At 35.7% G+C, this 24,501-nt stretch overlaps 1 protein-coding gene across 2 annotated transcripts in view; it reads left to right on the top strand.

Annotated features, from left to right (window-relative positions):
* The window catches only part of SYT1 (synaptotagmin 1), a 622,866-nt gene that overhangs the window by 110,089 nt on the left and 488,276 nt on the right, over nt 1-24,501 (top strand). For both annotated transcript variants that reach the window (XM_025284418.2, XM_025284414.2), the window contains exon 2: nt 20,752-20,856. The gene's annotated coding sequence lies outside the window, so the exon portion shown is untranslated. The remainder of the gene's footprint in view (nt 1-20,751; nt 20,857-24,501) is intronic.

Genomic DNA, 24,501 nt, shown 5'->3' with positions numbered 1-24,501 from the left:
AACTGACATAAAACTGTATATATTAACTAGTATAAACTCTATTGTATGGAGCTTAAACAGTGTTCCAAAACACTGAATCAACCGGAAGAAAGATTTTCTTGTTAAATATATGTTATGGATGTATTTGCAATAAAATTGCATAGAACTACAAATACAATATTTTAAGATGTGTGCTTAGAATTATGAAAATTATAATCCTATTTAAGAGTAACTATAATCAAAAAGCTTCCTCACATAAAAATACTGATTGTAATATGCTTCAAACATCCTTTAATCCTTCTGTACCCATCTGTTAGTACAAACATGTTGCTTATGCTACCTTAAAATGTAAATGAGAGTGTATTCCATTAGGCTTTTCCATATGAACACAAAAGAGAGCTTAATATATGCAGTAACTCTGATGGATGAATTCTTACGAGAGGCCCATAAAATAGAAACCATCAATCAAACATATAGGTTCTAGTTCTTATCACAGAACAACAGGTGTCAAAGCTTCTTAAGAAAATGTGCACCCATCACAGAATACTGCTGAGTTCTACCCTATTGGAAACGAATAAAAGTCACGATGCCAGCTCCGTAAGCTATAGAGGAACTCAGTGGAAAAGTGAGATACCAGTTTGAAATGCTTTCGAGAACTTTGGAACTCTGAGTGCATTTGCTTGTTATGCTGTGAGCAGGGAGGCCACATGAAGTGTTTCCATTTCTGAAGAAAGCAGTTCTAATGAGTCTGAACTACAGGATTCAAGAAACAAAGAAAAGCTACTGGTGATTTTGAAAAACCATATAAAGCTCAAGTTGGGAAGAACTGTTTTCCAGAGTTTTTTTTTTAACATTTTTTAAATAAAAATGGCACATAATTTCAGAGTAATTTATATAATTTTTGACCCTTATGTATACTTTATGGCCTAACATCTTAGTAAAGAAACAACAAAAAAGGCAACTTTACTACTCATGCTTTGCTGGGAGTTTTGCATGTCATGGAAGAAAGTAAAAGAAGGTAAAAGAGAAAATTTATGTTTATGTTTTTACCCTGTTTGACTCCACTCATTGAGAGTTCTCTCTAACCATTAGCATTTCCAGATTTTCTCTTAACAAGCATTTTAAGTAATGGCATAAATTTTAGGAATCCTCACCTTTTCTGCTCTAATTTAAATATATAGAGAATCTGGCAATACAGTGATCTGCTCATTTCTTGAGTGAATAGGTGACTATATGTAACTGGAAAATAGAAACACCTTTCTGACTCAGTTTTTCTCCCCTAGTTCTTCATCTCAAAGAAGTTCCTTTAGCAACTAATGGAATCCCTTGGTAAAGCGGGTGTGAGGGACAGATGTCTTAATGTACTCCCTGCCTGGGACAGCACAATCTGTTGGGAAAAAAAAAAGAAAAAAACCAGCAAGTAAAGATGCTGGAGCAAAGCAGTACATTAGTGTTACATTAAGGGAGGTTCATGGAATGTTCTGGGGACACAAAAATGATTTCTGCGTACATCAGGGTGGGGATAAGGATGGTTTCTGACAGATGTGAATAGAAGTGAAGATCATTTTTGAAGAATTTCAACAGAAAATGTTAAGGTAGCTAAAAATTTTAAAGGGAATGCCATGGTTTTCTCTGTAGAACTAGAAACATCAGCTTATACTTGAACTGCAAAACTTGCTTTTAGTTTATGGTCTGTGCCTATATCCTGGCAAAGGAGCAGACAGTGAAGAAGAGAGCTCTATAAAACTAACTCAACTCTGTTTTTAATAGCCCAGAATGGATCTGTAATCCATTAATTATATAGTTTTCCTTAAAGAAACTTATCTTTTCATTCTACCTCTCCAAAGTGTGTATTTCTATACTCAAAGGTCCATTTTGTGGTCTATTTAGTTCTTGTTTTGTTATCTTAAGTTTGCTATTTCAAGCTTTAAGCAGTTGTTACTCTCTTAAATTCTAGTGATTCAACATCTTTATGAGCAAGTTCATGTTGACCCAGTCGACTGCCTTCATATCTTTCATTGAAGTTGATTATATCCCCTTTGTCTTCCTAAGTGGTGTTATTATCTTTGCAACCCTGTCTCCTGTAGCAGTCTGCTTGTTCTCTGAATCACAAGCAGTATGTCATATAAGAGAAATGAGAAAGTGGTTGTAGGCATTACTTGACTGATGAGCAGTTCTCACGCATTACTAATGGCAACTTGAGAACTACTTAGACAAAAGGACACTTAACACCAGATAAAATGATCATCCTTCCAGAAGATGGAAGCTGTAGAATTGAACTGGAGTAACTGTTGACTACCGCATCCCTTTTTTTCTGCTTGATGTTTCATTTTTGATAAGTGAACATAATCACTTACTACATACCTGATGCTATACTTTAGCAAATTCATAGTAAAACCTTTTGACTCATAAGTTAGTCAGATCTAATCAGAGGCCAAATGTGATATTGTAGTGTTTTTTTAATGTCACATAATCTATGATAAGAGCTTCCCTGGGTGGCTCAGTGGTAAAGAATTCACTTCCAAGGCAAGAGACTCAGGTTTGCATCCTGGGTCAGGAAGATTCCCTGGAGAAGGAAATGACAACCTCTCCAGTATTCTTGCCTGGGAAATCCCGTGGGCACAGGAGCCTGGAGTGTTACAGTTCATGGGGTCACAGGAAAGTCAGGCACAATTCAGCCACTAAATTATGACAACAGCAATCTACTATAACAGAAGTGTTTTGAGATAAAAAGGTTGTGTTTGGGATTCTTTTATAGGATTTTTCTCCTTTTTTGTTGGCTTTATTATTATTTTTTTTTTTGGCCAGTATTTAAAGCATTTTATTTTTTTTAATATAAATTTATTTATTTTAATTGGAGGCTGATTACTTTAAAATATTGCATTGGTTTTACCATACATCAACATGAATCTGCCACGGGTGTACACGTGTTCCCCATCCTGAATCCCCCTCCCACCTCCCTCCCCATACCATCCCTCAAGTTCATTAGTTTGATTTTTGTTTTGCTCACTTCAGACTTTTTAACTGTGATGATATGGATAGTCTATGATAGAAGTTTTGGTCTCTTAGGGTATTATTTCATAGGATTCTTACAAAGTTTAAATTACAATACAAGATAAAGTGTTTGGAACACTGCCTGGCATACACTAATCACTCCAATAGCACTCTTTTTAGGGTGTTATAGTTAACTATTATCACTCCATAGGTCAGTTACCTTTACTTTTCTCCAAGCAAATTTATCCTAGGTAGCCTATAAATGATCAATATAAACTGAATCACATTATTGAAAAATTAGCTCAAAGTTTATAACTTATTATAAACTTTATAATAAATATATTATATTTATAAATATTGTAAATATATAAATATAAATATATAAATATATATATAATATTATATAGTATTATATCAACCAAGTATGTCAGCTTTGTAAGGTGGTGGGAAAATGGCATCTGTGAATCTGTTCAGGGCAAGGAAACAGGGAGTTGGCCCGCTGTGTTCTCAGCCCTCATCTATACAGGATATTCCGAAAACAAGCTATCATTCAAGCTTTTTAAGAGAATTGGTTTATAGGAACAGTGAATTTATTGAATAAGTTTTGGGAATAAATAATTGTATAACTTAACTCTTCTATTATTGTTTTCCTGAAATCTATTCACCACACCACAGCTGAAGTGGCATTTTGAAAATTCAGCTCTGATCAAGTTACTGCCCCTCCTATCCCACTTAGAACTCTTTGATGATTTTATAAACTTTAAGAAAAAAAATCCAATGCCCTTGCTATGACATATAAAGACCTCTGGGGTCTGAATCCTCCTTATCTTCCCAGTTTTATGGCTCCCCACTCACAATGTGCTTTCTGTGGTTCAGTGGCTCTGGTCACATGCTCAGGCACATTAGAAACTCTGCATATGCTGAGCTAACTCCCTGGAACCCTTTTCCCTGCAGGCCTTGCTCCACTAAGTTATAACTATAATTTTGATCTCAACACAGTGCCTGGCACATAATTGCTCCACAATATATGTAGCATGAATGAAAAAGTGAATGGTTAATGGGATGTTCCAGAGCTTCTTCTCAGAAGCTCTCTAATAAAAGATAATTTGAAAATTTTTTCATTAGTTTTCCCTTTATGTAATTTTATGTTAGAATAAAGTTCAAACTCAATTTAAAGATTCCCTTCTTTGGATTCACATTCATGTATCTGAATTTTTGAAACATTTCTTATTATGTTAGTAGAGAAAAAAGTCCCTTATCTGCAACTATGTTCTTTTCAGATTTAGGGTTAATTCAATAATAAAAGGGGAAGGAGTAATATATTCTCTCTCCAAAGTTTTGGAAGATTTTAAGGTAAAGACAAAGTTCACCAAAAAATGGAATGATTGACTTCATGTATTAAATCTGTATTGAATGGTAACAACTGTGTTAGTGAATATGCTGTATGTGATATTAAAACTGCTTTACAATTTGTGATCTAAGGAAGATATTGTGAAAGGGTAGCCAGACAGAGATAATAAGGTAAAAAACAAAAATCTTAAAAGGAGAAAAAAAGATACATGGAAACCTTGCAATATTACTCTCTAATTGCCCAAGTCCCCTCTCATAGCAGCTTTGGTTGGTTAAGATGAGGAACTGTGAGTACAATTACTTTGAAAGAAAAAGTGTTTGAACTGCAGAAGCTGATGAATTTTCTTCCATTCCTAGGGTAGAAAAAATAAATATATAACTTCTGAGCTTTATTCTCTATGTAACAATTTTGTTGAGACCAAATGAGTGTAAAGAATTTAGAATCCTGTACAATTCTAAAATGTTGATATGAGTAATAATACTTTTCTATTAACTAGTAGAATGCCAATAAATTCTGATATGTTGTGGAGAAAATTGACCTATTTTATGTGCACTAAATAAAAGAGAAGTGAGACCCAATTAGAGATGAGAAAATATTCCTAATCTTGCTTCTCAACTTTAAAACATTGTTCATAATTTTAAATCTCTCAAGATTTCATTATTCATTTTTATTTCTCTCTGTTAGTATCACATATCTTGAAAAAGAATGTTTGTTGTCTGAATTACTTCTTGAAAAACAGAAATTAAGTATTGTATGACTATTTTAAGCTCTCTGGTTTGTTTTTTATTCCTTACTTTTGCAAGCTAGAGAGGATAATTAAGAGGGTAGATTTTTAAAGAGAAAATGCCTGGGTGTAAATGTCAACTTCTTTTTGTCAATCTAAATTACTGGTTAGAGGTCAGTCTACCTTACTGGTTAGATGTGCAAATTACTTAGTTTTTGTGTGCCTGAGGTTTTCATATTCCATCATATGGTTGTGATAATTAACTATCAGTAAAATTCTTTGGAATATAATCTGGCTCATAATAAGTGCTCTATTAGATTCATTGTTGTTGCCATTGTTATTACTGATTGAGCAGATAGCATGAGCAGGGAGACGTACCACTGAGTAAAGAAAACAGAACCTGACCTCTGCTGTACTGGGGAGTGTAGTCACTAATCTTCTCTTTTGGCTTCCTACTAGATTTCTGTGTCTGGTTGACCTCCTGGTATTTCAAATACAAGATATTTAAATCCAAAATGAGTACATGCTTTCCCCTCAAGTCTACGTCTAGTCCCTATAACACTTAACATCTTTAAAAGGGTTATCCAGTAAACTGAACGTTACTTCAGTTACCTTTTATAGGAAACAACTTCCTGAGTGCCCTCATGGGTGGGACACGGGTCAGCCAGCTGACAGGAATCCCACAGCGTGAGTCCCAGACCTTACAGCTGGACTGAGGCTGCTCGTCAGGCACCTTTTGTAAGAGTCATTGCCAAATAGACCATGTTTTCTGGAACCTAGTAGAACATCCAAACATATTCTTTAATAAGTGAATGTAATGAACCCTAGTTTATTAATTCAGAGTTTGCATTTTGACTGTATCTTTTTTATGTTCTGTTAGAAGACAGGAAGTGAGAAGGGGGCCCATCCTTTCTGAATAGGAAGCATTTAAAAACCTTAATCATTCATTGGTCATTTCTCCTCATTTTATCTTCATAACTCTAAGGCTGGTACCATTATCATGGCTTAAAAGAGAAGACTCAAGAGTTTGAATAATTCTCTTAAGATTCCTGAGCTGGTGTATGTTAAAATCATAGTTTAATCCCAAGCCTGTCTGATTCTAAGGACCTGCAATCTTTCTAAAGCACCATTTTGCCTATTTATTTTACCTAGCAATCTAGAGTAGTTTCATCTTACACCACATTTTTAGCTTTTCACAGCATATATGTCAAACATTCTGTCATACACTAGCTTCAGATAAGTCAGAGTAAAAGTACTGACAAGGTAAGTCATATGTTTATTTACAGAACCTTAGACAGAATTCAGAGGTATGGTTCAAAATTGAAGTATATGAATTAATCCCATATTATATATTTTGGATAGCATATTGAAGAAAGTACTTACTACTCCTATGTTATTTTTATACATATAAAACACTCAAAAAATTAATATTCATAAAATCCTTGTTTTGCTAATAACTATTGTGAGAAATTTTAGTGAAATAATCATTGACTTCTGATTACATATGACTACTAAATCAATATATGCTTCTACTCTCTTTAAATTTTCCAGTATATTTTTTAAACAATTCCTTGTTCAAAAATTAAATACCAAGGATGGGAAGATATTAGCTAATATTTGAGCATAAACTATTAGGGACAATGATATAGTTTTATTTTCTGGTTTTAAAGTAGAGAAGGGCATCTTGGCCAGCCTGTCACAGTGATGACATATTTTCTGAATTATTTTTTCTCACATATCTTATGCTCAATTCATCAAATATTTATTAGGTTCATACTGTGGTCAAAGGATCGCAATGCGCTCAGTCGTGTCCAACTTTGCGGCCCCAAAGACTGTAGCCCCACCAGGCTTCTCTGTCCATGGAATTTTCCAGGCAAGAATATTGGATTGGGTTGCCATTTCCGACTCCAGGAGATCGTCCCAATCCAGGGATGGAAGCTGTGTCTCCTGCATCTCCTGCCTTGACAGGTGGGTTCTTTACCACTAGTGCCACCAGGGAAGCCCAAAGGGTCACTATGGAGGGTGTAAGAGAGGTTAGAACATAATTCTTCCCCTTGAGGAATTCATAACCTGATGGTAAAAGCAGACTTGTATGCAATCAACTGAGGTATTGAGAAGAAAAAAGTATGTCTTTTAATAGCAACACAAAGTACTCTAATATTGTAAAAAGAGCAAGGTTAGAGGTCAGGGCACTATGGAGCTTGGAATGAAGTGGCAGGATATTAAAGAGAAGACATCAGTTATGAAGCTAAAGCATATATAGGCGGTAACATGATAAGAGGTGGATTAGTTGGTGGCCTGAAAGAATAGAAGGGAAAGAATATCAGGGACATTTCAGGGAAAGAATCAATAATCTGTGACATTTAATCAGATATGGGAGTGGAAGTTAAGTCGAGTCAAAGATGAATTTCAGTTTTCTTATCAGATACTAAGCCAGGAAACACAAAATAAGAAAAAAGATGTAAGGGAAATTGCAGGGTTTCATTTGAGGTTTGTGGGTTTAATGTACCAGTAGGATATCTATAAGTAGCTAGCCATCTAGAGGAAATTTGGGTCTAGAATATAGTGAGGAGGAAGCAGAAAAAGAAGCTACAATAAAACTCAAAACCACAGAAACCAAAAAGTAGGGGCATTGACACAGGACCACAGTTTCAAATAGTAGAATGCTGCTTAGACCCCTGAGACTGAGAATTAGGTGTTGGGTTTGACATCCATGAGATGCATGATGGCTTCGATATAATGAATGAGGAAGCCAGATTCCTGAAGACTGAATAGATAAGTGGAATTAAATGCAGAAAAGTTCACTATGACTTTTTCACTTGGACTTCCCTGGTGGCTCAGACGATAAAGCGTTTGCCTACAATGCGGGACACCCTGGTTCAATCCCTGGGTGGGGAAGGTCTCCTGGAGAAGGAAATGGCAACCCACTCAAGTACTTTTGCCTGGAAACCCCATGAACGAACGTGGTAGGCTGCCATTCATGGGGTCGCAAAGAGTTGGACACGACTCAGCGACTTCACTTCACTTCACTATGAAAGTGATGAAAAGTGAGTAAGGCTAAAAGGATAGTTGATGTGGAATTAATATTTTGGCTTAGTGTGAAGAAAAATGAACTTGTTTATAAACTGGTCAAAAACAAAAATACAGAAGGAAAGAACAAAGATTCTTAACCCAAGGTCAAAAGAGTAGGAGTCTATTTAGAGCTTCAGGTTGACTTTGAACTCTTAAAAGCATAAACAATATATTGAGTGAATTTTTATGTGAAGAGTTATGAGATTCTCCTAAGGATCTATAGTTCTTACTTCTACCTCCCCCCAAATAAATTTTGGAATCTCTGAAATATACAGCAGGAACATTTTATGGCCATACCCAAGGAACTGCGTCAAATTAATTCAAGAGGATGTATATGCTATGCCATTTCATTGCATTCACCTGTGAATCTCTAAGTGTTCCATGTATTTGGAAAAGAATATCTTATATCATTTCTTAATTTACTCTGAATTCAGAAAAGTAAATAGATCGAAAAGAATCTTCACTGTACATATTACCTAAAAGATAACTGAGTACTTGCCCAATCTGTGTCAGGCATAGAGCACAACAGACTCAATTAGACAGGACATCTAACCTAGATGCCATGCCAACGGGATTGAATAATATTTTAGCAGACAAAATATCTAAGCTGAAACACGAAAAACCAATTCATTTGAGAAATATTTATTGAGTGCTCATATAGGCCAGATACTCTCCACATCTTGGTACTGTGGGCATGAATAAGACAGAAATGTCTGCCTTCATGTGTGGTAGCAAGAGGGAGACAAAATAAACAAGTGGACAAATAAACCAAAGTCTATCATATCAGGTCTTGATAAGTGTTATAAAGAAAGTACACAGGGGGAGTGGGTACAGTATCAATGGAAGACATCCTGACATTTGATGAAAGGCTAGAATAAACTGAGGAATTGAGCCATGCAAATATCAAGGGAAGATCATTAGTGGTAGAAGAGCAACAACAAAGGCCCTAGATAGGAACATGGTCTGTTGAGCTGGAGAAGACAGAGATGAGGAAGGGAGGTGAGGCCAGCCAAGGCTTATGGGCCATGGTCAAGAACTGGAATAGGAATATGTCACGTAAATATTGGAGGAAGTGTCTTGACTTATTCCAGAAGTTTGATTTGACTGTGATGGGAAAACTGCTGAAAGTGAAGAAATGAGTTGGGAGATGGCTATAATAGTATAGTATTATCATTTTCATGAGATAGAACTAGAAAAATGATATACTACCACCAGCCTTCAACAATGCACTAGAAACCCAAGGTTTGCAGACCAGTGACATCACCAGATAACTATATTATCCAGGATTTCTACAAAGAGAGACAGATTGTTTCTCTCTTTGTCCAAGACACTATCTTGAGTATAGTGCTTTAGATTGAGATAGATGTATTCTAATATAGTAGCTTTAGATGATTTTGTACATTGTCTTAATTTGCAATGCTTAAAGTTCTAAGAGTTTCCAAAGTAAACATATTTCACTGATTTGTATGTGCATATTTTAAAAAATAAGAAAATAATTAAAGTAGCTTGAATTTTTTTATTATAACCCTAAAATTTCATCTGTTTATTACAAATAATGGTTCAGTCATTAATTAGACTTGGTTTAAAATTTATAAAATTTTGTAAATTATTTTATTTTATATCTGGTTTAAGAAACTGGTAAATTCTGGGCTTTTCAGTGGTAAAGAATCCACCTGCCAACCAGGAGACGTGGGCTCAGGTCCTGGGTTGGAAAGATCCCCTGGAGAAGGAAATGTCAACCCACTCCAGTATTCTTGCCTGGGAAATCTCATGAACAGAGGAGCCTGGTGGGCTACGGTCAATGGGGTCGCAGAGATGGACACAAGTGACTAAAGCAGCAGCAGCAGCAAAGGTTTATTTAACTGTTCAAAGTTGATACCATTTTTGTCTACTTATATTATTTTTTATTGCCTAAATAATCATAGAAACATTTATCATTTTTAAAAAATTATAGATAATTTATGAAGTTTAGGTTCAAAACTTTGTGATTCCTATTACATGAACAAGCTATTTCAATAGAGGCTTTCTTATCCAATTACATTGTACATTCTTAAGTCTGGGTTTTCTCATATATGGATTCTTCTGACAGTTGACAGTGTTATCCAAAAATCTGGGACTGAGTACTTTGCTCAAAATAAACTTATTCTATAAATTACACCATATTTTTTTTTTTACAATTTACTTCATTTGTTTATTTATAGACTCTTTTCTCATCAAAGTAGAAAGCCTCTTTTGTAAATTATAAAAGTTTTTATTGTGACTCAGCTATAACCTGGTTCATTTAGTTCTTATTTACATGAAAAAATTTGAACATGTTTACTTGATAATAATACAGAACCTTCATTACTGTAGTTAATTTTTCATGATTTTTGTTGCCTTTTAATGAACGTTTGCATCTTTTACAATTTCTTAAATTTTAAATAGATTTTCTAAAATGTTTACTATGTATATATTTGTTCATGTCTTAAATTTTTTACTTGGAGCTCTAACATTTGCACTGATATAGAATTTAGTAAATACAATAGTAACAGAATATTAATTGAATTTTTCAAGAACCTAGGCAATATGAAGACAGAGAGTTGATCTGCCTTACTTGCTCCTGTAAATTCAGACCTACAGAAGTGTCTAAAATATATTTATAGAGCACAAAGTAGGTGCTCTATAAATATATTGATATAAAGGAGAGAAGAAAGAAGAGATTGACAACAAGAGAAAAAGAAAAAATGAATTAATAAGACAGTTCTTGCCCTGAAGAGACTTAGAGGCCAGATAAGGAAATACATTATATCCATTAAAAAACTGATTAGCAATCAATACAGTGACATGCATTCCATTATACCATAATTATATGTTCTTTCAGATTTCAAGAATGGGAACCTATAGGCTGTAGTGTTTTTAAATTTGAAATTGTGTTAACTTCTTGTTAAAAAGGGTAATAATGGCAGTAATGGTAACATTCAGTTCAGTTCAGTTGCTCAGTTGTGTCCGACTCTGAGACCCCATGAATCGCAGCACGCCAGGCCTCCCTGTTCATCACCAACTCCCAGAGTTCACCCAAACTCATGTCCATCCAGTCGGTGATGCCATCCAGCCATCTCATCCTATGTCATCCCTTTCTCCTCCTGCCCCCAATCCGTCCCAGCATCAGAGTCTTTTCCAATGAGTCAACACTTCGCATGAGGTGGCCAAAGTACTGGAGTTTCAGCTTTAGCATCACTCCTTCCAAAGAACACCCAGGACTGATCTCCTTTAGGATAGACTGGTTGGATCTCCTTGCAGTCCAAGGGACTCTCAAGAGTCTTCTCCAACACCACAGTTCAAAAGCATCAATTCTTCAGTGCTCAGCTTTCTTCACAGTCCAACTCTCACATCCGTACATGACCACTGGAAAACCATAGCCTTGACTAGACGGACCTTTGTTGGCAAGGTAATGTCTTGGCTTTTCAATAAGCTATCTAGGTTGGTCATAACTTTCCTTCCAAGGAGTAAGCGTCTTTTAATTTCATGGCTGCAGTCACCATCTGCAGTGGTTTTGGAGCCCAAAAAATAAAGTCTGACACTGTTTCTACTGTTTCCCCATCTATTTCCCATGAAGTGATGGGACCAGATGCCATGATCTTCGTTTTCTGAATGTTGAGCTTTAAGACAACTTTTTCACTCTCCTCTTTCCATTTCATCAAGAGGCCTTTTAGTTCCTCTTCACTTTCTGCCATAAGGGTGGTGTCATCTGCATCAACCCAACAAGACTTATTAAGTGCTAACATTTCAAGTGAATTAAATTATCCAGTCCTCACAATAGCAATACTGGAGAATTGTTATTTATTACACATGTTTTTCTTTTAGATAAAGGAATTGAGAATTATAATGAGAAAGTTCTAAAATTAGAACCCAATGTCAACCAAAAAATAAGACTGTAAGAGTTCAATTCAGTCCTTTACTGCAAATATAACTCAAAAAAACCTTTTTTCATACAGGATTTGTTTTTTTATTTCAATTTTATCATTTTTCCTTAAATTGGATTTATAGTAAAATAGTGAAATTGTAAGTCTCTCAGTCGTGTTGGACTCTTTGGGGCCCCCATGCAGTCCATGGAATTCTCCAGGCCAGAATACTGGAGTCGGTAGCCTTGCCCTTCTCCAGGGGATCTTCCCAACCCAGGGATCAAACCCAGGTCTCCCACATTGCAGGCAGATTCCTTACCAGCTGAGCCATAAGGGAAGCACAAGAATACTGGAGTAGGTAGCCTATTGCTTTCTCCGAGGGATCTTCCCAACCCAGGAATTGAACTGGGGTCTCCTGCATTGCAGGTGGATTCTTAAAGTATCAGGGAAGGCCAAAAACGTGCCTGTCAGATGTGAGATAAATAAAATAGTTATAAATAATTGTAACAATATAAATATTATTTCAGACTATTTAAAAGTTCAAACGTGTTTAATAGCACACACTTTTATTATGCTTCTTTGAATATTTTATTGAAAAAGTACCCTTTTGAAACAGGCAACTAAAGAACATCTAAGAACATATTGGTGTTGTGCTGAGTCTAATATTTTGTCTCTAGATTTGTAACCTTGCCTATGAATTTTCTCTTTCTTATTCTTTCTCATTCTCTTTCCCTGCTCTACTCATACATGGAAGAAAGTCTGCTAGAACTTGAGCTGTGCAGAATAAAATGTTAATTTCTTGGCTTATTCAACCTAAGAATGATGGTAATATGCTTAAAGTTATTGTGATAAATTGAGGCTGTGACTGAATCAATGCCATAAAATTAATTACATGTCTTTAGTGGGCTGGAAGAAGCACAAGCTGGAATCAAGATTGCTGGGAGAAATATCAATAACCTCAGATATGCAGATGACACCACCTTTATGGCAGAAAGTGAAGAGTAACTAAAAAGCCTCTTGATGAAATGGAAAGAGGAGAGTGAAAAAGTTGTCTTAAAGCTCAACATTCAGAAAAAAGATCATGGCATCTGGTCCCATCACTTCATGGGAAATAGATGGGGAAACAGTGGAAACAGTGTCAGACTTTATTTTTTGGGCTCCAAAATCACTGCAGATGGTGATTGCAGCCATGAAATTAAAAGACTCTTGCTCCTTGGAAGGAAAGTTATGACCAGGCTAGACAGCATATTAAAAAGCAGAGACATTACTTTGCCAACAAAGGTCCATCTAGTCAAGGCTATGGTTTTCCACTGGTCATGTATGGATGTGAGAGTTGGACTTTGAAGAAAGCTGAGCGCCAAAGAATTGATGCTTTTGAACTGTGGTGTTGGAGAAGACTCTTGAGAGTCCCTTGGACTGCAAGGAGATCCAACCAGTCTATCCTAAAGGAGATCAGTCCTGGGTGTTCTTTGGAAGGAGTGATGCTAAAGCTGAAACTCCAGTACTTTGGGCACCTCATGCGAAGAGTTGACTCATTGGAAAAGACTCTGATGCTGGGAAGGATTGGGGGCAGGAGGAGAAGGGGATGACAGAGGATGAGATGGCTGGATGGCATTACCTACTGGATGGACATGAGTTTGGGTGAACTCTGGGAGTTGGTGATGAACAGGGAGGCCTGGCGTGCTGCGATTCATGGGGTCGCAAAGAGTCGGACACAACTGAGCAACTGAACTGAACTGAGTCTCATATAATACATTTATTATATATATAAAATAAATATATATGCTCTCTATATAAATCTGTTCTCCCAGTAGCTTTTACAAAGTGGCACTTCAGATCAGAGTTCACCTAAATTCCCACAGTGTCGAGTGTTGCTGGTGTTGTTAGTTTGTTGTCTAGTAATGAGTATACCACTAACCATGGTCAACAATAGTTCATGGCATAAACGTATAGATGATGTGGACTATGGAAGATTTAGCAAATCTCTAGACTAGATTCTTTCCCTAACCAAATTTATCTTATGAAGAGGTCCAAATCTCTTTTGAATAATTTAAAATCAAACTTGAAAATACATTTACAAAAGAAAAAAAGAAACATATTCATTTGCAAAAGAAAAAAAGAAATATATTTATTTGTCCTCACTAACAAAGGAGTAGAGAAACTGAAGACAATCAATTGAACAAAAACAGGTAGTTAAAATTCACAGTGTAGTCTATGATGAAATTTTCAAAAGAAAAAGATGAAAGCAGATGCATTGTTTTGTGGATTAAATCAAACAAGAGGGCCAGCACTTTCAAACTCCATTATTCTGATCAACTTACACAGAAATATTATATAAAATTCTTTTTAGCTTTTATCCTATATTGATCAACATGGTAAAGAAATTCTCCCTTGGCATTTTTTTTTTTTTTTTGCTTCTAAAAAATCCAAATAAATTTTAATTCTAATAATAAAGAACAAACTTGTTTTTCTAAGTATTTTATGCTACGTTAACATTCTATACTTAGAAGAAAATTGCTATGTTGGTTTGACTTGGACTATGTTTTATAGCAAGGAAATATGTCGATAATGAAAAAGGCACTTTTATTCACTGGACTGAGAATCAAAAGACACAAGTTACAGCTTCTACTAAGCTACCAATAGGCCATGAGAACTTGGGCAGGTGAATCTCTATTTCTAAACATTTTATCAACATTTTATCACTGACTCCTTTAGAGAATCTGGTGAAAATGCACAAATACATAAATACCTGTAATTTTATGTAATATTTTAGGGGTTTGCAGTCCAACAGGTAATGAAATCAAGGGCTAGATAATTCCTTAAGTCCTTTTGCATTCTATGTTTTTAATATAATTTGCAAACATTTTGTCTTGTTATTTCTTTAACAGGGAAAAAATTTGGTGCAGTTAAGAGCCTACCTCTCCCTTCTCCCTTCTCCCCTATGTTTTGCCTTTGCACGTTGCAAACAAGATTTTTCCATGCAATTATCTTGCAGGGCATCTTGGCATAAGGACATTCAAACGTAATCATTCTTTACATTTTTGTGTCTTGGGTAATTCTGCAGTATATTGTCTATAATGTAAATTGTCTATGATCTATTTATATACAAAGTAAAAAATCTGAAGTAATGCATCATAAACTAGTCATTTATATTTTCTTTACCTAGATTCACTAAGCCATTTAACTTACACTGATAACCTTTTTAAATTACACTATAAAAAATCAGCATACATAAGTAAAAATTAAGGGGCTCATAACCAAACAACCTTAGGCAGTTTTTCTTGAAAAACTTTAGATTAAGCACATTCCTTTAGATTATTTAAGCTATTTAATATATTAAAACAGTTTGTATCTAACCCGGTGAAATTTATAGTACATGTGTTCCACAGAAGACAGTAATTGATAAATTAAACATCTCACTCTGTGGGAGATGTCTATTAAAATTTGTAATTTATTAGATTTTTTGTCTATAAGCTTTTATGAATTCATCTGTATCATAAAAATATAACCTTTTAATATTATGTAATTTAAAGTAGATATATTTGTTAAATTCCTCTAAAAGTGAAAGTGAACTTCTTCAGTCGTGTCTGACTCTTTGTGACCCCACGGACTATATAGTCCATGGAATTCTCCAGGCCAGAATACTGGAATTGAACCCAGGTCTCCCGCATTGCAGGCAGATTCTTTAGCAGCTGAACCACAAGTGAAGCCTAAGAATACTGGAGTGGGTGGGATCTTCCCAACCCAGGAATCGAACCGGGGTCTCCTGCAATGCAGGTGGATTCTTTTCCAACTGAGCTCTGAGGGAAGTCCCAATAAGTTCCCGTCAAATAAATAGCCCCAGAGAGTCTTTTATCTTTATTTATCTCTAAGTTGATAATAACTAAAAGGATTTAGAATTTAGTGAAAATATCAAGAGAATTTGCTGAAAAATAATTGTGTCTAATCTTAAAATGATTGAACCAAATGTCTAAAAGAAGTGCATTAAGATAAAATGCATTTTGCTTTCAAGTTAACGTACTCATCCTTATCTTTTTTATCCATTTATTTTGCCACATTGGTTTACGTATATGTTTTCCATAAGCTACAATTATACTCTTCTTTAAATTGAAATATAGTTGACTTACCATGTTGTGTTAGTTTCTGGTGTATAGCAAGCTGATTCAGTTTGTGTGTGTGTGTGTGTGTGTGTATGTACACACATATATTAATATATTTTTTCATATTCTTTTCCATTATGGTTTATTACAGAATAATGAATATAGTTCCCTGTGCTATACAGTAGGAACTTGTTGTAATCTGTTTTATATATAGTACTTTGTACCTGCTAATCCAAAACTCTTAATTTATCCCTTCTGCACCCTCTTTGGTAACTGTAAATTCATTTTCTGTGTCTGAGTCTATTTTTAGTTTTTAAATAAGTTCATTCATATCATATTTTATGGTTCATATATAAGAGATATCGTATGATATTTGTCTTTCTCTTTTTGTCTTCGCTTAGTATAGTAATCTCTAGGTATCCATGTTGCTGCAAATGGTATAAGTTCCTTATTTTTACAACTGTGTAGTATCCCACTGTATATCCATATACCACATCTGTATCCATTCATTTGCTGATGGACCTTTAGGTTGCTTCCTTGTTGTCCTGGCCATTATAAGTAGTGCTGCCATGAACATTGATCGGGGTGCCGGCACCTTTTCACATTAGCGCTTTCTCCAGATATATGCCCAGTATATTGCCGCGTCATATGGCAACTCTAGCTTTTTTAAGGAACCTCCATATTGCTTTTTGTATTGGCTGCACCAGTTTATGTTCCTACCAACCATGTAGGAGGAGCCCCTTTTCTACAAATCCTCTCCAGCATTTGTTATTTGTGGACTTTTTGATAATGGTCATGCTGACTGGCTTCGGAAGATACCTTATTGTAGTTTTGATTTGCATTTCTCTGATACTTAGCAAAGTTGAGTATCTTTTCATGTGTCTGCTAGCACATCTTTATATTTTCTTGGGTATTCTGCCCAGCTTTCGATTGGATTGTTTGTTTTGTTACTGAATTGTACGAGGTGTTTTTATATTTATAAATACTGTTTTTAATGATGAATCACCAGGAGCAATGTTATTAGTCTAATAGACTCCACTTTACCATGCAAAGTTGACCTCACAAGAAAGTAACTTCGGGATAAAAATAATAGTAAATGGTTGCTAGCACTGGGAGAGTTTTGTAAATTATCTATTCATTTGTAGATTCAGCATGTATTTGTTGAGCTACTGCTATATAGAGGGGTAGCCAAATGATATTCTAGGCAACAGTGAACCAAACTGAAAAAAAAAAAGAAACTAATTCTTACAGGTTTTTGAAGAGGTGGTGGTGGTGAGAGGAAGAAACAGACAAGCATGTATGTAATGATAAGTACTAGGAAGAAAAATACATTAATCAGAAGTTAACAGTGCAAATCTACCTAGACCTATTAAACATCAGCAAGTCAGAAAATTAATTTTTAAATCAATACAATAAATTTCACTCCTTAGAACAGGTAAAAGAAAAAACACTTTAATAGTAATAAATACCCCCAACTCAGTCTGTTATCCAAAGAGTAGCTAAAGGGGTCTGATGCCTCAGTGGCTTCCATGGTTCTTCACGTCGTGGGCAGAGGCTGCCCCATGCCTGCCTCCAGGCTTGACACCCTCCGTGCCTCTCCATACTCACTACATTACAACCGCACTGATCTTTTCTGTTGTCCTTGTTCCTCAAACACATGAATCTCTGTTCTGCATCGCAACGTGAGCTTGTATTATTCTACCTTGAATCTACCCCTTGACCCCACCCGACCTGCAAATCCAGCTAATTCCTGAATGTGATTTCTGCAAGGACACCAATTCTGGGTGAATCCCCCCTCCTCTCACTCTCCTAGCATCTTTACCTTTTTGAAATTTATTACATTTAAAGTGTGTATCATACATACTCTGTGTGTATGTTTTTGTCATCTGTCTCTTTCATTAGCCTGCAAGCTCTGTGGGCTGAGGTGTGGCGGGCACCAGAGGAAGCTGTTTGTCTGCTTGCCAATTAGCACTCACTCTCTTGCACCCTGCCTGACATGAATAAGCGTTTAGAAAATTGCTTCTAAGAGAAAGAATTTCCATCAAAAGTGTCTTAGGTTTACAACACATGGTTTTATGTAACACATTGTAAAGTAGGTTCTGATGGGAGTTGGTAATATCCTTTTAAACTATGTGACTGAGCTAAATGATTCTAGTTGAATCTTTTGTTTTTAAATCTGTGTTATACACTGTTCCTGCCCCAGACTCTGCTGGAAGTCTACTGCTTGCTTGTAGGCTCATAGTCCCAAAGACAGATGTTTTTTAATCTTTGCTATTTGGCTTCCAAAATGGGTATATATTACTAACTCATGTATTCTCACCAACATTTTGAAAGTGGCTCCAGAGACTGTGCTCTGAGAAATCAGATACTTTCTGGGACTTGTAGCCATGGGAGAGAGATTTTTAATGCTTTCTGGTGAGAAAAGCCATTTGGAATCATTGTTGGAAAGAAGATGCAATTGTGAAAAGCTACAATTGGGTAAACTAATAAATCATTGCAGAGAGCAATATAGATCTGGACTTTATTATTCCATCCCCTCACCTCACATGAGTGACCGACACCCTCATCAATGTGCATAAACACACAGTAGTGTTTTCTACATTTTTCCAAATGAGATGTTAGAATTATCCTTGAGGATGGGAAGAATCATTTATCAATGCCTACCATACCCTAAATCTCCACTGTGGCACTTAACCTATTTGTCATAATAGTTTATATTCTCATCTGTCTCTCCAATTGTTTCAGAGGCAAGAAAGTATCTTGTCCCATTTTTTTATCACAAGACCTTCCTGGCCAACAAAAACAAATTGTCCACAGTAGACTTTCGATTAATATTTGTTAAATATAATGGGAACAGCCTGAGCTGAAGTCAGCCTTCCCTTGTCTGTCTCAGCCAGGCAAAATGGAGCTCAGAAGCCACTCAAGGAGTTATGTTCTCTTATGCATCTTCTTTTCCTTGAAACCAACAACTAAGGTTTTCACAAACCAGGAAACCCCCAAAAGATTTTCCAACATGGATGTAAGACAGAACAATTTTTGTCCATCAGTTGGCAAAGAGGACTCCTTAATAATGGCAGAGGAACTATAAAATGCTATTCAGAATATAAGGGAAGCTGTAGGGGTTGTGTATTAATTCAACTTGTAGTAGGAAATGTGAATCCTCAAATAACAGGGTGTTTCCATGTTAGCTTTCTCCAGAGAACTGAAATTCTAACCGTAAAGAGAGCAGAATGGTCTGATAAGTATCAGAGCCGCTGGAATCAGCAGAACCTCCATTCTTAATCGGAGCTACAAGATGCAGCTGATAACTTAAAGCCTCCCTGTGTGTGTCCACGTTTGTGAATGAGCTCTGCTACTTATGAGATTTCATATTCTAAAATCATTATTTAAAAATCTCAAATATAAGATAGGTTGTTCTGTTTCTGAGAATATATAAATGCAATAAAAAGTGTATTAAAGAAACAGAATAAAAAGAGAAGGAAAGAATAGGAAGAAAAAAGGATTGAAAAGAAAGGAGGGAGGAGAAAAGGATAAAAGAAGCAGGGAAGGAAGGGAACTATGAAAATATTTGATAGACCTCCTCCATAACTCAAATGCTTTTGTATGTGCAGTGTTTCAGTGTCCTTCCCAAGGTAAATAGCCATGCCTTTCCTTTTTATTAGCATGGTTGCAGCTGCTGTTGCTTACAAAGAGATTCACAAATCAAAATAGACTCAGTTAGCTTTTCAATAATTCTAAAAGGTGGGGGAACACTGCCAGAGAAGAATAGCACTCCAGTATCCTAACAAGGAGTCTTGTTAGCAAAACAAAGTGTGAATTGCTTAGAGATAATTCCCCGCAGGAGGTAATTCCTCTGGGTGCCTTCTGTGGCAGCACATGCTATTTCTCCTCTCTGGAGCAATGCTATGGAACAGGCTATGTTGGAAGAAATAAAGGGAAAGTTGCTTTCTTTTCTTTTCTTTTTTAATTGGAGTATAATTGCTTTACAAGATTGTGTTAGTTTCTGCTGTACAACACGTGAATCAGCTATATGTATACATATATCCCTTCGCTCTTGATCCCCGCTCCGACCCCCCAACCCACCCCTCTAGGTAATTAGAGAGCGCCAAGTAAGCCACCCATGCTATACAGCAGCTGCTCACTAGCTCTGTGTTTTACGTATGGTAGTGTGTGTATATATATATATATATGTCAGTGCTACTCTCTCCATTTGTCTCACCCTCTTCTTTTCCCCCTGTGTCCACAAGGCTCTAGTGTTTTTAAATTTGAAATCATGTTAACATGATATTAAAATGAACAATCATGTCAGTAATAGTACTCTCTACATCTGCATCTCTCTCCCTGCCCTGGAAGTAGGAACACTCTTTGACATAAACCGCAGCAAGATTCTTTTTGACCCACCTTCTAGAATAATGAAAAAAGTTGTTTTCTTGAAACATTTCTTCTTCTAGATTTTTCTTTATGTCTGCATGATTCATACTTCTTGGTTCTTAGCCTGGAGCACCTAATGCAACCGGGAATTAAGGAAGCTAGAGCTGGATGTGTATAATGAATGGGTTGCCTCTGCAAAAGTCTATATACACAGTAGCGAAGGTGAGTACAGAGTCGCAGGCCAGCATTTTTATGAATGTTTTAATTCTTTCTCTCAAGGAAAACCAGGAAAACGAGAACTAGCAAGAGCTTGACAAACACCTGCCTTCAGATTGGAAGACCAGTCACCTGTCATTCCTGGACACTGCCCTGCAGCTGTCTAAGGTACATGGAAAAAGAAACTTGGATATCTTTTGTTGATGATCTTGTGATATGTGGAAGAAAAATGCATTTGTATGGAAAATTATAGGACTGCATCTCTTATTTCAAGTGAATATTTTTTGGCAGTAAAGGAAATCGTATCGTTCATATCTTTTGAAATTACTACTGGGTATTAATGTCCTTGACGTGCTGGTTTAGTTGATGGGGCCCTGGCCACCTCTATGACATTGTTGCCTTCTCCCATTCTCATTCTGTACTTTATCAGATCCAAAGTTGTCATGGTTCATTATCTGTAGATGATCTTGAGCAGCCTTGCATTCTGAAAGAATATGCCATAGCATCTGCCTCTGTGCTTCTGTGCCCTGCTATTCAGATGAGATTTTAGCAACAGTTTTGGGTAAGGGGAGGGGATGGAGGCAGAATTTGTCTCAGGCTGATGTTTCTTTGTGCCACACTATGTCTTACTCTTTCTTGTAAGCCAAATTCAACAATGAAGAACATATATCATATTGTGACTATTACATATGTTAGCGTTCGTAATTGCAGTTGTAAAGTATGTCCTAACTAATGATTTCCATCAAATTCAATGATCATTCTTAGATTCTTCATTAACCAATCAAATTGCTTCTTTGGTCTGTCATGTCGAACACCCTTTCACTAGTCATAAACAAGATTCTCTGAAGTAAATTGGAGGTGATTAAATTATCTCACTTATTATTACTGGCAATACCATGTTAATGAAGTTTTGGATTTCTAAAGAATCACCTTTCACATGATTCTCATTGTATACAGGGGAAATAATATTATAGTATGAGGCTGTGTCTTGGGCTTTATTCTCTATTTGCATCTTAGTTTTTTCTTCCTGAGGAAGTTGCTTACAGTAGGTCTCCAATACTAAAATCATACACAAATAAAACCATGATATACTCCTACAAATTCATCACCTTATTAAATAAGCCTGTCCAGTTGGCTTGTGTTAGAAAACAGTTCTTCACCTTTGGGGAATGAACCATTGCAATACTAGAAGTTTCTCTTATCTCTAATGCAGTATGATTTTATAGGATCACTGTAACTGCTGAAACATTTTTTTTCTAATTTTTACGATTTCCCTACATAGATTATTAAACAAATGAAGTGACTCTGAAACTGCATGTTACCAGGACTCAAAAGTAGTTTCTTAGGTAATAATTGTCACTGTGAATATATAATGGTTATCTCAATCATTATACAATGAAAGACACTGCTGCTGTTCTGACAGTGTGGTTTTCACCATACAGTTCTTAAAATATTTCCATTTTGTTCCCTTCTACTTTGATGCCTTTTAGAAACAGTTTCATCTTCTACTCTGCAAATATTTTGAGAAACATCTCAAAATGTAGCCTGAAGCAAACCTAAGAAAATATCTATTCCTACGTTCCATATGAATCTTTGGTAATGGGCTCTCGAGTCAGCATTTTAAATATGTATATCAGATCATCTCAGAGCATTGCCATACTCTTCAATATGGCAGCAAGGAGACAGACAAGAGGAAAATATTCTAAAGCTATAGACATGTAATTGACATGAATATACTGAAAACAAATTAGGATTTTTATTTTCCCTACATATTTTTAATTCCTAGGACTGTACAAAGGATTTTAGACTGTTTTTCCTTTCATTTGAGTCTTAAACATTTTGAAATTAAATATTAAAGATGTTAAGGAGATAAACGTTTGTCACCAAATAGTAAATGATCTCTGTGATAGTAAAGTGTATTAAATTCATATTTGTACAATTATTATTTTCACACTTGAATCTAGTTTTGTGAAATTTTCAAATATCAAGTTATTCTTTCAATATTAGCTATGTCTAACAAGCATCATTTCTTAAAGAATTCCAAACTGTACTCTGTTATGCTTTCCACTGAGATAACTCCTGTGGGTGTCAAACTTTCAAAAGATAATTTATTGGTACAACTAAGTAAAACCTTTTGGCTCAGGATGCCCCATTTATTCATAAGTGAATATTTTTTCTGTTATCTGATTTTAGTGAGGGAATTTTCTAATGTCAGACACAATTTGCCAACTTAGAATGCCAAATTCTGAAGTATACATTGAAGTTAGAAGGGACAAAGGACTGTCTTCTGAACCAGGAAGAAAGGAAATGTTGTAATTACCTCTGGCACTGGATGAGCACAAAAAAGCAACATTAGATTTAACAGGAAAACTGTAGAGACTATTTGACCTATAAAATTAATTCTTGTTTCCTACATTGTAGAATCTACTGAGACAAAAGTTAAAAGGGGCAATGATCAAAATCTTTAGGTTTTCAGGTGTACTTACTTTATAAAGTAAACATGTCCTGAAATAGTTGGAATAATTTGTCCTCCAGATTCATAAGAATCATTTTATCAATAAAATATTCCTGGTTTTCAGCTGGTTTTAAAAATCACATTTACAATACAGGCAGACATTCAATTCAATTGGGTTGTATTTAAAAAGTTTAACTTATAAGTTGAATATTTAGAACTCAAAACATTTTCACATACATATGATGCTATAAATGATGTTGGATGCTCACATTCAACTTTTTTTAATCCACAAAATTATAGTCAAATTATGTTATTTGTAAAAGAAACAGCTCTGAAGTGGAAAATCGTAGGAAACAATACTATGTGATTCTAAAAAGTAAACCAATTAAACAAAATATTTTTAAATACTTGTTTACTTTGAATATGAACACTAAAGAAAAACATGTTTGATTATAAGTAAATGAGAAACTGAAAGAGAGGGTAGGGGATTTTTGTAAAACACCAAGATAGTATCTATAACCTGAGTAGTATTCTTCTGAACAGAGGAAAAGTATAAGAAGAGAAGATAGGAAGAGAAGAGCTTGAGGAGCAAGTGGTATTAAATACAGGTACCCAAGCAGTATTAAACTTGCTATTAAGTAGAGAAGATGCTTAGTAATGGTCTGTTTATCACTCAAGGAAACAGGTGTGTGTGTGTGTGTGTGTGTGTGTGTGTGTGTGTGTATGTGTATGCATGTTTAGTCACTCAGTTGTGTTTGATTCTTTGCAACAGACTGTGGCCTGCCTGGCTCCTCTGTCCCTGAAATTTTTCCAGGCAAGAATACTGGAGCAGGCTGCCATTTCCTACTCCAAATGATCTTCCCAACCCAGGGATTGTACATGTGTCTCTTGTGTCTTCTGCATTGATAGGCAGATTCTTTTACCACTAGCATCAGGTGTATTCAGTTTTTTAAGTGGATCGATCCATATTGTAGGTTCACATCCATTTAGAAAGCAGATCAAGAGAAAGGTTTAAGCAGAGACAGTGAGCATGAATTAATTCAATGGACATTAGCAAGTGATATGAAAAGAGAGAACTGGTGATCTCATAGCCTTATACCAACAGCTTTTGCTCTCAGTGACTCAAGCTACCACTCAAGGTTTTATTGGACCCCACTGCCTAAGGTATTCTATTCTCTGTGACTTTCAAAAAATTCAGCATCATGTTCAATTGGACCAAAATTATTACCTATTTGTTGCATCTATCCCTACAGGTTTTTCTTTAATTTGCCAAGTATTTCTTGAATATCTACTGTGTTTTAGGTACTTTGCTAAATTTGCTACTTTTAGACCAGACTTCAGACCAAAAAGAATATTTT

This window comes from Bubalus bubalis, chromosome 4 (assembly GCF_019923935.1).
Source record: "Bubalus bubalis isolate 160015118507 breed Murrah chromosome 4, NDDB_SH_1, whole genome shotgun sequence".
Classification (NCBI taxonomy): Eukaryota; Metazoa; Chordata; class Mammalia; order Artiodactyla; family Bovidae; genus Bubalus; species Bubalus bubalis.
The sequence above is the reverse complement of the archived record's forward strand: the minus strand, read 5'-3'. Positions and strand labels throughout refer to the sequence as shown.